We start from the raw sequence: 14,043 nt of genomic DNA, 5'->3' as shown, positions 1-14,043 counted from the left end.
CCACTGTGATATAGTTTGTGATGATGGCACTAATGTATTATGATGATAATGTATGCCACTGACGTAGTTTATGATGATGATGATGATGATGATGATGATGATGATGATTTAATATATTTTATTATGATGCTGATGCAGTTTATGATGATGAAACTACTAATGTAGCTTTATAGTTGTGATGCTGCTGTTGATGATGATGCTGCTGATGTTACTTATAGTTGAGATGAAAATATTTTTGAACTGTTTATATTATTTATAGTGATGTTGCTGCTGATGAAACCACTGCTGGTGTAGCTAACTAGCGATGATGATGATCATCATCATCATGACTGCTGAAGATGCTGGCCTTGTTATTGGTTGTGGCAGCGGGATGTGGCCAGACCAAACTGTTAGCATCTGAGAGCAAGTCACTCACTACTTAACTTGGAACTGGGATGTTTTGGCATTACATCCCCCCCTCTCTCTCTCTTGTTATTTTCTCTTTTTTTTTTCTATTCTCTCTATTTGTGCCTCTCATATACTCTCACTTCTCCCAATATTCTAAATTTATAGAAGAGGAATAAAAAGAAAAGTAGTCTTATCGTAAGTTATAAATAAATAAACAAATAAAGTAAGCGAACTCTTAATCATCATAGGTAAAGAAAACTAGCATTTCTTGCCGTTTGAAAGCTGTGCGTTTAAAACCCAGCTGTTATTACTTGAAAGTGTTTACTTTACTCTATGACTGTAGTAGAATCTTACAAAATGACTTAACATCCTCTCCTCCACTCCATAAAAAAGGACTGGCAGGCTTAACTTTTAACAGGGCCTCAAGTGAAGGGGTGAGTTATGGCCCTCTGTGTTTGTTGTCACGGCAACAACAACAGCATACACTACCCCGGCAGCAGCAGGAGCCACGACGCTGCTGGACCCAGAATCTGTGGGAGGAACCAGGCGTCATCACTGCCGTCCTGGTTAAGGATTACCCGCCAGGTTATGGAACACTTGTGGATATTACCTCTCCACATAAGGGTTAGTACTATATATATATATATATATATATATATATATATATATTATAATAATAATAATAATGATAATATTAATAAAATAGCCCCAATATAGGTCTATGTTCCTTGATGTATGTGGGTTGTCAACTTTTGAAAACTTTGCTATATTTATAAGTAGAGAGTGCTCAGTATAAGTGCACTGAAATATAAATTAATACGTTTTTATTGTAGGGGGAGAAAGTTCTATCCTCCTACCCTTAATTATCATCTTCAAAGTTAAGTCCTTATTCCCTCTTTTTAAAAGTTTAGGGTATTAACAGCATATAAAAACATGTCAAGATAAGGCCTTTTAATTATATATTTTTGTTATATATAAAGCTCTTTAAAAATATATTGAGCACTTTGTGTGTGTAGGATCTGAAATCTTGAAATCTTGAAATGGTTCTTTTCGGAAATTGTTTTTTTTTATGTTATACACAGACACATACACATGCGCATTATGTAATTAAACTGATGTTTTGCTTGATACTATTGTTTGTGTAGATAATATTATTAAATAAGTGATTTAGTCCACAAGGCTGGATATAAGCAAAGAATACTACAGTCTAAATAATCGCTTGTTTATTAATATTATCCGTGCAAACAATAGCATCAACAAAAAAAGCAGCTTTATACATAATATAATCTATACTATCAAAACTTTTCAATATTACACACACACATATTAGTTGCTAGGTTTATAAGGGGGTGCTGTATATCGGTGATGGACTATACAGAGTGGCTAATTTTGAGAGCATAAAGAAAAAATCAACAGGACATGATGATTGACAGTTTCTCACCTTGAGTTAATTTTTTTTTAGTTTAATTAACATAAAGGCATGAAACTTACTTCTCATGTAATGCACTTAGTTTTGGGATTTTATCCTTGCAGTTTCATGGTATCACTGATCATCATCACATGTGTCTATATATAAACAATGAATAGTTAGTAAAAAACTTTTTATGTGAAACAAGCTTTTATATATATATATATATATATATATATATATATATATATATATATATATATATATATATATATATAACTTCTGCTTCTATTTTGTTAGTCTTTTTCATATATTATAAATACTTTCTTTTGCTTATTCATTACTACTTGTTAATAGTTCACACGAAATATTTTAATAATACCTTTTTATTGTAGAAAACTTGAACTATTTGACCATTTTTATCTTTGTGAATATTAGCATATGGTTATATCTTTAATATCCTTGAATAAATGTGTAGTCTTGATATTTGTGTTTTGTTGTGAAACGTTTTACAACTTGATGACACAATATTTCATTCATAGATTTATACAGTTATTCTTGATGAATACGTTATTTATTTATTTACTAGTTTCAATAAAAAAAAACGTTTCTACTGATGAATACATTTATTTCAGGAAAAAGTTTGCTAACTTTTAAGGTATAATTTTCCTTTCTGTGGCCATAAATTAAATCTTTAGTTCTCTTGATATTTGGAGCTCAGTCGGGAACTTTAAAGCATGAAATGCCTCCTCTTTTCACACTTTACATAGATTGACTTCTTGATTTCATTTGATCCGTCGGTTTTTATTCAGTTTTATCTCAATATTAAAAAATTATAATTGCACAAAAACTTTTTTATGTACTAACCTATTAGTTTAAAAATAGCATCTGCACCAAACTTTATGCAAATTCATTCAATATCTTTGTTTTTTTTAAAATCAAATTATCCCCGTGCAAAATTTGGAATCTATTCTTAACATAGAGAATGGGGGGGGTTGACTCTCAAAATTTGACTTATGTCACCTTAGCATTGACCTTAATGAAGGCGAAAAATGGCCGATGAGCAAATTAAACAATCAATTTTTTTACAACGTGAAATACTTGATAAATTTGCATAATTTTAGGGGTATTTTTTTTTTAACCTAACAAGTAAGAACATAATAAGCTTTGGTAAAATTTTACATTAAGCCCCGTCTCACGTTCGTATATAATGAAATATTTGTTTGTAGATTTTGGTGTGCTAAAAACGAATCTGAAAACCGTTGCCGAGCAAAAAAATAGTTTTCATGATATGAAGAAATTACTTTTTCGAAAAGTGGGTGATACCTTTTCCATCTAAATTTAACTTAAAATGATTACTCACTTTCTGGCCACCTGAGAGAGGGGGCATTTTAGTGTTTATTGGCTAAAAGATTTTTGTTTGTTTTCATCTTTCAATAAAGACACGAGGAAATTAAAAAATAGAGAAAAATCGGTATTTTTTTACTTTAAGGTTCGTCTCACATTTGTATAGAAAAAAAATAGTTTTTTGTAGTTTTCGGGGTGCTTTAAAAGAATATGGTAACCGTTTCCGTCGCAAATTTACCGTTTGTATGGTATTACTCCCTTAGCTCTGGGACTATTTTCCATTTCACAGCCCAGCCTTCGTTTACGCTACGCGCGAGCATAAAAACAGACTGTTAAATATGCACTCGCGAACCAAACTGCCTTGTCACAGTGCAAGCGTAGGCCATGTGCGCACGCTTGCGTGTACAAAGTGGCCACCCATGAGAACATAGAATTACATCGTTTAATATTCGGAAAACCACTTGTTTTTCATCTCATTTTAATTTTTCGGCAATACTACACTTTGACAAGGCAGTTTAGTACGCGAGTGCACATTTAACAGCCTTCGTTATGTTCACACGTAGCATAAAAGAAGGATAGACTGTGCAATGGAAAATAGTCCCAGATATCAGGGGTTAATACCATGCAAAATAAATCAAAAAAACTTTTTAGCCAATAAACACACAAAAAATGCTGCCTCTCTCAGGTGGCCAGAAAGTGGGTGCTCATTTTAAGTTAAATTTACATGGAAAAGTGATCACACACTTTTCGAAAAAGAAATTTCTTCATATCATGAAAAATATTTTTTTGAGGCGGAAACGGTTTTCAGGTTCGGTTTTAACACACCGAAATCTACAAAAAAATATTTTGTTATATACGGACGTGAGACGGGCCTTAAAGTAAAATAATACCTAAGCTTTTTCTGCCATTTTATTTATTTATTTTTTTCACAAATAGTTTAAATATTCAGGTGAAACTGGAGAAGCGCCGATCCATCTATGAGAGGTTTTCTCCATCTGTCTGTCATGCTTAAGTTTATAATAGCATTTTGTTGGTTTTTCATGCTTCAAGTTGAAAAAGCATATTTATTAGTCTATCATGCTGAATTTTAGAATACCATTTTCATCAGGCTGTTATGCTGAAGTTTTCAAAAGTATTTTTGTTGGTCTGTCACACTCAACTTAATGCACAGATTGATTGGACGTATCTAAAGAATATTCATTACTAATGTTATGAATATATCACTTACATTAAAAGTTTTTCAACTCAAGTGCATTCATTTTGTTTTTGATTGTAAAAAATCTCACTCGAGTTCTACATTTTTTTTCATAATTAGTTGACAACTGGTTGTAATTACTAGTTGTATCACGCATATCTTGCATACACTCAAAACGTACACACCTTTTTTAGCAAAAAGAAAAAAGTCAAGAATTTTTTTAAAACATTGATATTTTCAGGTTAGTCACAGACTTTTGATTCCTTAAAGACATATCTTATTCATATTTAATTTGGCAGAGATTCGGAATAGAGACTGCATCATTTTATGACTAATTTAAAACAACAACAAGTAAAACAAAATAACTGCAAATTATCGTGAATTACTACTTAGCAAAAAAAAAAAAAAAAATGAAAAAAATATTTATAGAATTGAAATTCCAAATTTCAGTGAAAATATTGTACATTCTACATTTCAGTTGCATAGACTATACAGTGTCTATTTTAGAATGAAAATATACTAGCAAAGTAAACCCTCCTTGAAGAGGGGAAATAAATAATATTTTCTTTTTAATTTCTTCTTTGATAATCTTGTTCTAAGGGCGTTTCAAAAGTAATGTTTTCTAATTTTTTTTATTCCTCCCGAATGGATCAAAGGAAATTACAAATTACAATTACATTGTTTTAATGACTGAACTCATGACTGCAGTCATGACATGAAACTTTCATCTCTCTGTTGCAGATATTGATAGTGTGATATTCTAAGAAAGCAACCCCCTGTCATGGACGTGCGTCAAAAGCAATGATGCGTCATTGAATTTTTGGCAAAAGTGCATTGAAAATAGTGATAACTATGTAGAAAATTAAATTTTGGAGCACAAAAGGTTGTTCGTTTTAATGGTACCACTCCCATCAACTTGTGGAGTTAAAAATAGGAGGCTTTACATTTGGAATGACCCTTGTAGTAATCGACAATAATCTGCAGTTTATTAAACATTTTTTGAAAAGAAAAAACAACACTATGTGGTCTTTATTCCAAAGTTTACCGCTATTACTTTACATAACATTTAAAAAACACTAGCTAAAATCCAAATGTAGATGCCTTGTGCCTAATTTGTTTAATGCATAAATTTCATATTTTTTGCAAATAAATAATTCAAAGTGTAGTATCTGTTCTCATACTACATCTTTTCTGTTCTTGGTCAGTGGAGGAGAAAACTTCTATACTGAATGAATTTTTATTTTTGTCCCAATCTGAAGTGCTTCTTTTGGAGAACTGGATTTTCCCCACATTAAAAATCGACATTTTCTTTAACTCTGCCCTCGTGGGGAGGCAAGTAAATAGTAACAATTGTACATATGAAAGTTGTTTTCCTTTTGCCTCGCAACAAAAATAAACCATAATAGTTTACGGTTTAAACTTTTAAATTCAAGCCAGAAATATCTTTCTATTGATCAGACTTAAAAATACTTTCAGATTTAGAAGAATTACATAAAAAAGAATATGTCAGCCATTTTTAAATTTATTAATAATAGAATATTCAAATGTCTTGTGTTTACTAGTATCTTATTTAAAATTCATGAGTAAATATGAAGTCCTTATTTACCTGTCTCATCACGAGGGAAGAGATAGATACAAGATATAACTAACTCCAAAGGGGCACTCTCAATTGAGACCCAAATAAAAAATGCTTCACTCTAGAAGGATTTCCTCTTAACTGACTGAGGATAAAAGAAATAAAGTGTAGTACCAGAACAGGTACTACACTTTGACTTATTTCTTTGCTGTAAAGTAAAAAAATATATACATTTTAACAGATTAGGCACAAGGCCATCAAAAGTGTAAGGAAAATGGTTGGTCATCCGTCGTCTAAAGTAATAAAATTTACCATCTTTGCTAGAATCATCTCAGTCACCACAATACCACATTTAAGTGCCATCCTATTTAACATATCCTTGATTTTTTAATATTAAATTATATTGAAATTGATAAATAGAGATTTTTTTTTCTAGAATTAAAATTTAAAGATGAAAATAAAAAGTATTAGGGTTAATTTGTGCTCCTAAGCAACCGGAAAGCCTTAATTTTCTCATAATTAATGTACATGGCATATGTATTAAAAAAAACAAAACAAATAACATACTGGCTTTTTTTTTAATTATTATTACTAATTTTATTAATATCTCATGTTTCATGGCTTTGGTCCCAGTATTTTATTTTCAAACGCTATCAACCAATCAGAAAGCTTAAATAAATGGAGCAATTTACTAAAAAGAGCGAGGAGAAATGTATGTCAAATGCCTTTAAAAAGGGGGCTGAAATATCATTCTAGGATATTGTTTTAGTGGGACAGTATAAGATATAAGTAGTAGCTTAGGACTTTTTTTATAGCAGTTTTGTTAAACGGTTGTAGTTAAAAACCAAGTAACTCCGTATTCATTTGCCATTATAACATTATTTTAATATAAATATATTATTAAAGTAATAATAATAATAATAATATTAATAATAATAATAATAATAATAATAATAATAATGATAATAATAATAATAAGTGCTTAGAGGCATAAAAGTTATGAATTGTTTAAAAGAACTGCAACATTTTTATATTTATATACATGATAACTTTCTCTCATCAACCCTTATCATTTTTTTACCCCAAACAAGGCATATTGCCACTTGCATGTAAGGGCCTACTATTTGGGATCGTATCTAACAGGAAACTGTGGGAAGTTAAGCGGAAAGATGTCTGTTCACATTACATTTAAACTTCTACAGGTTAGTACAGTTAGGGAAGCCGGAAACAGAATTATACACTAATGTGTTTTACAGATGGAAAGCCCTTACTGAGAAGCTCTGTTAATGGAAATTCGGCCCGACACTAGACACACAGAAGAAGTATTTTTCTGTTATGGCCGAAAGATAAATTAGTTCTATGAATGTTTTACAAGAAGAATCTAGAAATTAGAGCTCAGTCGAGTACCTTCCATCGAAATAACAATAGACTAGCAATTCCTCCTTCACGAGAAAGGGAATGTAGAGAAAAGATCATCCCTCACTAGATTTCAAAGTCGGTTTTGTACTTTGCCATGGCAAGAAAGTTTTCATATATACAAACATAAAATTTCTATGACATAAATCAATTAAATCAGAATATGTTTATATATTTTTCAAAAGGATTCAATACACGAATAAAGTTTTTATAAATAAAATTATATCAACATTAGGAAAAGCCTACGCAGATCGACCAACATTTCGATGTTAACATGTCTCATTGGAGACATATTAACGTTAAAATGTTGGTCTTCCTAATGTTTATAAATTTTTTATTTTAAATATTAAGGCAACCCAATCTCAACATATATAAAATTGCTATATAAAAATATTATTACTATGTAGAAACGGGAATGGATTTTGATTAGTAGAAATCCAATAATTAGTTAAATCTGACAAAGAAATAGATAAAATTAAAATAATATTATCTATATGGAGGCCAGTAACGAAGACAAAAACTGACAAACATGTAAAGAAATTCTATGGATAAAATATTTTGAAAAAAAAAAATTGAGGGGGGGGGGGATATTAAATGATGAGAATAGTTTTGGAACATAAAAATCTGTTTAAAGAGTATTCCAACACTATTTACATCATTTCAAAGAAAAAATAGGAAGGTATTTTTATTTGCATAAAGATTCAGTAAAGCAATGATGACCCTGGCTAGTACCAGATGGGTGACCATTTCGGAAGGCATAGCACTGTATGTATCGCGCCAAGTTGTAAAAATTTCCAGGTTGGTATCTGGGGGTGCGTTTAACTCACGGGAGGAGATACACCCCCGAATCAAGATGGAAAGCAATAGGAAACTACCATCTTTACTTGTCTTCCCGATATTACCATGACGCTACATTTTGGAAAGCCGTGGTCACTGACGATGTTACAACAGCAGGGTCACTGCATGCATGCAAAGATGCAGAGTAGAAAGTGAACCTTAGCTTTACTTTTGGCAGCCTCGTAACTCTTGTTTCTCCCCTATTTTGTCTTTTAGTCTACATTTCCATGAACTATGTTTCTGACAAAGGGGATAAAGTTGCTAAGTTTCTGTGTGGATTTTATTTTGAGTGAGTGGTGTATGGGAATTTTCAGTCCTTTCATAAGACTGTTCGATATTCATGACTGAAACTCGATGCACCAGTCAGTATAAAGTGAAGTTTATTTGTATTAAATATGGTTAAATTGCAGAAAGTATTGTGAATTTTATCAACGATTTCATAAGTGCCATTTTGGCGGAGGGAGGAGGGAGATTCACGCTTTATTAGTCCGTATTATGCTTTATTCTTTAGTTAATATTTCTTTTCAGCTCTAGACGAAATTATCAAAATGAAACAAAAATAAGAACAATAAAAGGATTGAATAATTAACACTTGAGAACTGAATAATCCAAATAATAAAAATTATTAATTCTCATCTAAAAAGTTCAGAACTGCAATTTCTTTTAATTTTATAATTTAATTTGAAGAATGTGTCTAATCGTTTAAGGGTAGGCGTTTTTATCAGTTAGTCTTGTAACTCCTTCCTTCCCTATTCGGATTTAAAAGGCTTACTTTTGGGCTAATTTGTTTGGTGCCCACGGAAATGAACACTGGTAGTGATGTTTCTTTTAGGCTTGATTTGTCTTAAAGTGATTCTGCATTCGTTTCGTTTTTTATTATTATGACTAGTACTTTCATGAAACACAGTTTAAAAAATGTTGTAAGTGATGATTGTGTAAGATTGTGTAGTAAGTGTTCATTGAAATTGTAGACGCAAGGGAAAAATCAAAATTACTTTATTATATAGATGATCTCCATATATCAAGTAGCTTATGCCTTGTCTGAAACGACGTTCATTAAAAATATTGAACAAAACATTAACTAAGGAATGAAACAATTTTTCTTAAACAAATTTCTCTTTTCTCTACTTTTTTGATAGTATCTCTATTTTCTTTAAATCATATTATTATAGAATTATTAAATCAATAATGGTAAGAAATAGTTTAATAACATGAAATGAAGAAATTACTATAACGTTGAATACTAGCTTTTAATTTGCTTTCTGGGTTCACGCTTCAGCATGTTTTGTCGAGAGTATTGTTTCCTCCTACCTTGAATCACTGTCTTCAGACTTGTCAAGAGCCGTTCTGTTAATTTGTGCCCGAAAGCCATACACGAAACTACTTGCTCTGACCGTTTTACGTTTGCAAAATTGCGGAATCTGCTGTCAGTTTCTGTACTGCAGTTGAGTTTGTCAAAACCAGAAAAAACAACAACTGCTCACTGACTGTTTTATTTTCCAGCCTATCTCAATCAATAAAGTTTCTTTCAGGCTTGGTTTGTTTTGAAATCATTCTACATTCCTTTTCTTTATTATGATCATCTCTCTACATCAAGTGGCTTCATGCCTTGTCTTGAGCAATTTTCATCCTGACGGTATTCCAATTATAGTGTTGAAAAAGCTTCAACCAGAACTTGCCCCCATACTTACAAAACTGTTTAAGCGTTGCCTTAAGGAGAAGTGCTTTCCAATACCCTGAAAAACCTCATCAGTATGCCCTGTATTTAAGAATTCAGGTGATAAGTCATCTCCCTCTCAGTACAGACCAATGTGTCATGAGTAAGCTGATGGAATCCATATTAAATAGAGAAGTAGTCAACCACCTCAGCAGAAATAACCTTCTTAGTGACACGCAATATGGTTTCCATTCTGCTAGATCTACAGCAGATGTGCTAACGGTTATATCTCATAGGATTAGCAAATCTCTCAACAAAGGCTTTCTTTCTAGGGCAATTGTTCCTGACATATCAAAAGCCTTTGTATATGTATGGCATAAAGGCCTACTTCACAAGATTTCCAGCTACGATATAACTGGAAATGTTTTCTCAATTATTAAATCATTTTTCTCTGATAGGCTCATAAGAGTAGTGGTTGATGGGCAGAAATCAGAGGCCCACAGTATCAATGCTGGAGTCCCTCAGGGGTCCATCCTGGGCCAACTCTGCCTGATCTACATCAATGATCTCCCAAAACACATACTTAAATCATTCATTGACATCTATGCTGATGACACGACCACCTATGGTAACACATCAAAGGCTGTAAATGACAAAGTTCTCTCTGATTCTCTCTCCTCTGATCTTGAGCATGTGGTACAGTTGGGAAAGAGGTGGCTGGTCAGTTTTAATGCATCCAAAATCAAGCTCCTATCTTTACATCATCAACGCTCTGATCCCCATCTGGCATCAATTGAAAGGGATGGCTCTCGTCTTGGGGAGGCTCCATGTTTTGACAAGCTTCTGGGTTTGATCCTGATCTGAAGTGGAACATGTACATTAAGTCTGTTGCCAAGGTCGCTGGGAAAATGGTGGGGTCCTTCTACTGCTCCAGAAGATATCTCACTACTGATGCAATTCTCTATCTATATAAAAGTCAAGTACGTCCAAGGATGGAGTACTGCTGCCACATCTGGACAGGAGCTGCTAAAAATAGCCTATCCTGCCTTGACAGAGTACAAAATATACTCTGTGGCTTAGTGGAGGATGACCTGTTCTCTTCTCTGCAACCTCTCTCCCTCAGAAGAGATGTTGCGAGCCTGTTTTTGTTTTATCGTTATTTCCATGGCAAGTGCTCCTCTGAGCTCCAATCTCTGGTCCCCCCTCACCAATCTTTCACGATAAACACCTGTCTAGCTGAAACCAGTGTCAATAATTTTCCCCACTCTTTATCTGTGCCGAAATCAAAACCTAGATTCCATGAACAAAGCTTCTTTCTTAGAAGTGCACGTCTGTGGAACTCTGTTTCGTTTGCCTATTTCCCACCTGACTACAACTTGGATGTCTTCAAGTCCAATATAAACAAATTCCTGATGAACCACCGCCTTAACTAAGACACTTTATGAAAACTCCAGTACTAACGATTACTACGATACTATCCCATTGATTACTGTATACACAATAACCTTTATCCCCAAGTGGCTTCCGGGCCTTGATAAGTGGTAACCACCATGTAAAAAAAAAAAAAAAAAACACTTTGGTTACGTGAAAAGAAGAAATTACTGGCTTTGAATACTAACTTTTAATTTGCTTCCTTGATCCATGCTTTGGTATGTTTCGTCAATGGGATTGTTTCTTCATAACTTGTATTATTGTCTTCAAACTCGTCAACAGTCTTTAGTTAACCTGTCTATAGATAGACATATAGATAATAGTTTTTTTTAATTTATCTATTTGGTGCGTGATGAGGAGTCACATCCTTCACCTGATAACTCTGTACATTAGCACAGGCAGTACATGGCAGCTTCCGAGAACGGTCATCATGGATGGCAAACAGAAGATGCATTTCTACAGTAAACAAAGAAATGCAATACATCTACAGTAGAGATGCGCATAGATATCTACAGCCTTTGAAAGATTCAAGTTTGTCAATGCAGATGTGATGAGGTCTACACCTCGGTAGATTTGTTTATGGGACAGACTTTCCGGATGTCTGGAGGATCTGTCAAAACTCTTTTCTGACAGAGATGGTTGGAGGCATTCTCAACTTGATTGAGATGTCTTGCGTTTGTTCAACTTGTTTGCATATTTAGACGTGAAAGTTTCTATACTTTTTGGACGTCTGGTTTGTCTTAATTAGCTAGCCTGTGTAGACATTTGAAATTTTTTGTTTTTTTACTAAGAATTTGTTTAATAATTACTGATTTTAATGTAAAAAGACTTTCTCAAAATTCAAGTTAATAAAGACATATCGACTGCCAACAATGTGGTAGTGCCTGAATCGGTTTCCTCCAAAGGAAGAAGTTTAGAGATAATATCAAATTCATAAGCAGTCCCCGGTCACATTGTGTATCCCACACAAGTGATCTGATTTTAACAACGTTTGATCGTGCATTTTTGGGTCCGGGAAGGTGTTTCTATCCTCTTACATGCAGCGCCTGGTATTCCTCAATGGTCACTCATCTTGTACTGACCAGGCTTAATGTCTCTTAACTTTATTGATCTAGCAAAAATCAATATGTCAATATGATAATGTGACACCAATAATGCACAAAAAAATATTAAATAATCAGGCCATATTGTCCATTGAACAACATTTTTATGAAAATTGTGATAATATAGTTGTAAAATTTGCACAATTTAAAATCCAGAAAATTTTGAATAAGTTAGATGTAATTAATAAATAATCAATCATAGTTGAGGCTGACTTGAAAACTCCCTTTTTCTGTGGTGTAGTGGAGAGTGCCACTTTTTTTCTAGAATTACTCCACTTACTCTTGATTCTCACTTTATAAACTGAGTCTTTGAGCAAGACGGCATGAAGTACCATTTTTTTAATCTTTGGTATGATTCTACCAAAAATGATACCCTAACTTTCTAGCCAATTATTGAACGCACTAATCATTATACCAAAACAAATGTACTACATTTAATGTCTTCGAACGTACTTATTATTTGAATATTTTGTAGTACTTTTATTGAAACATTTCTATATAGCTGACTTTCTATACTATATCATCATCATCATCATCATCCCTTTTTTTTCTTTTTTTTTAAAGTGGGAACATATTTTTTGTGTTTGGGACTGTGTGATATTTTGCAACAGGATGCAACCTTTTGTCTAATCAGCAAAATTAAGGGGTTTCAATCAAAGTGAAATATTTTTTGCACTTAAAATAATTAAAATAATTGTTGTGGAACACATGAGTGTTTGTAACAATGATATATGTTTGTGTGTGTATGCGTGCGTATGTGTGGTACTTGCTGTAAAACGTTTGCAACACACGTCTAGCTACAACAATTTCTCTAACTCTCTAGCTGTACCTAAAACTAAACGAAAATTTCATGAGCAAAAATCCTTTCCTAGAACTGCAGTCTTTCGAATACAATACCATGACGCTGCTCCTCATCTGACTGCAACATGGACATTTTCAAGTCCAGTGTTTAAACAAGTTCTTGTTAAACCATCCTCTTAAATAATCAAATCCTACCCAATTTCTAGCATTGCTGATCATCACTGAGATGTTTAACTTTTATCTTCGAGTGGTCTTGATAAATAGTGATCTCCTAGAAAAAAAAAAATCTATCTGTGTGTGTGTGTGTGTGTGTGTGTGTGTGTGTGTGTGTCTATATATGAAATATTCAGACATACGGACAGCTGGTCCCAGAAATGCTCTAAGACATAAATGCTGCATGCACTCATCTAGAAGAAGAAAAAAATGTTATCAGAAAAGTTTTATTAAAAAAAAAACGTGTACACAACAAAACAGATAATCTAATTTAGGTCTATTTTAAAACTTCAAACCTGCATTTAACAACATGAAACAAGAAAAAAAAATTTTTTTCCAAGTTAGAAATAGCATTTTCATTATAAAACGCTTAGATTGATGTGGACACATGTTAAGAATATCCGTTTCTTATTATTTCACTAGAGCAGATTAAGTTATCTAGGTTACATGGCTGCCTTTTAGTTTACAAAAATGCCAGATTGCAGATTCCAAAAAGAAAATAGCCCAAAATATCTGCAGGCTGAGGAAATAACGGATACAGTAGATTAAAAACGCTTATGAAATGTGCAAAAAACAATTCCGGTGGTTTGCATAAAAAGTACAATATATTCTTTTATTTTTTTTCACAGACATTCATCCTAAAGCTTATTTCATGAACACATCTGAAGACAT

General features: G+C 32.9%; 1 protein-coding gene across 10 annotated transcripts in view; it reads left to right on the top strand.

The window, feature by feature from the left end:
* LOC145296848 (dystrobrevin beta-like) overlaps positions 1-14,043 on the top strand; it is a 541,375-nt gene that overhangs the window by 54,338 nt on the left and 472,994 nt on the right. For 2 of the 10 annotated variants that reach the window (XR_013870041.1, XM_080142976.1), the window contains exon 1: positions 641-1,011. The exons of 6 other annotated variants lie outside the window; for them this stretch is intronic. The gene's annotated coding sequence lies outside the window, so the exon portion shown is untranslated. Of the gene's footprint in view, positions 1-543; positions 1,012-14,043 lie in introns of those variants that run through there. 2 more of the 10 variants (XM_080142977.1, XM_080142978.1) reach the window with 2 other exon arrangements.

Source organism: Euprymna scolopes, chromosome 17, assembly GCF_053919585.1.
Source record: "Euprymna scolopes isolate OS-2025 chromosome 17, ASM5391958v1, whole genome shotgun sequence".
Lineage (NCBI taxonomy): Eukaryota > Metazoa > Mollusca > Cephalopoda > Sepiida > Sepiolidae > Euprymna > Euprymna scolopes.
Note: the sequence above shows the minus strand (reverse complement) of the source record. Positions and strands in the feature narration are given on the sequence as shown.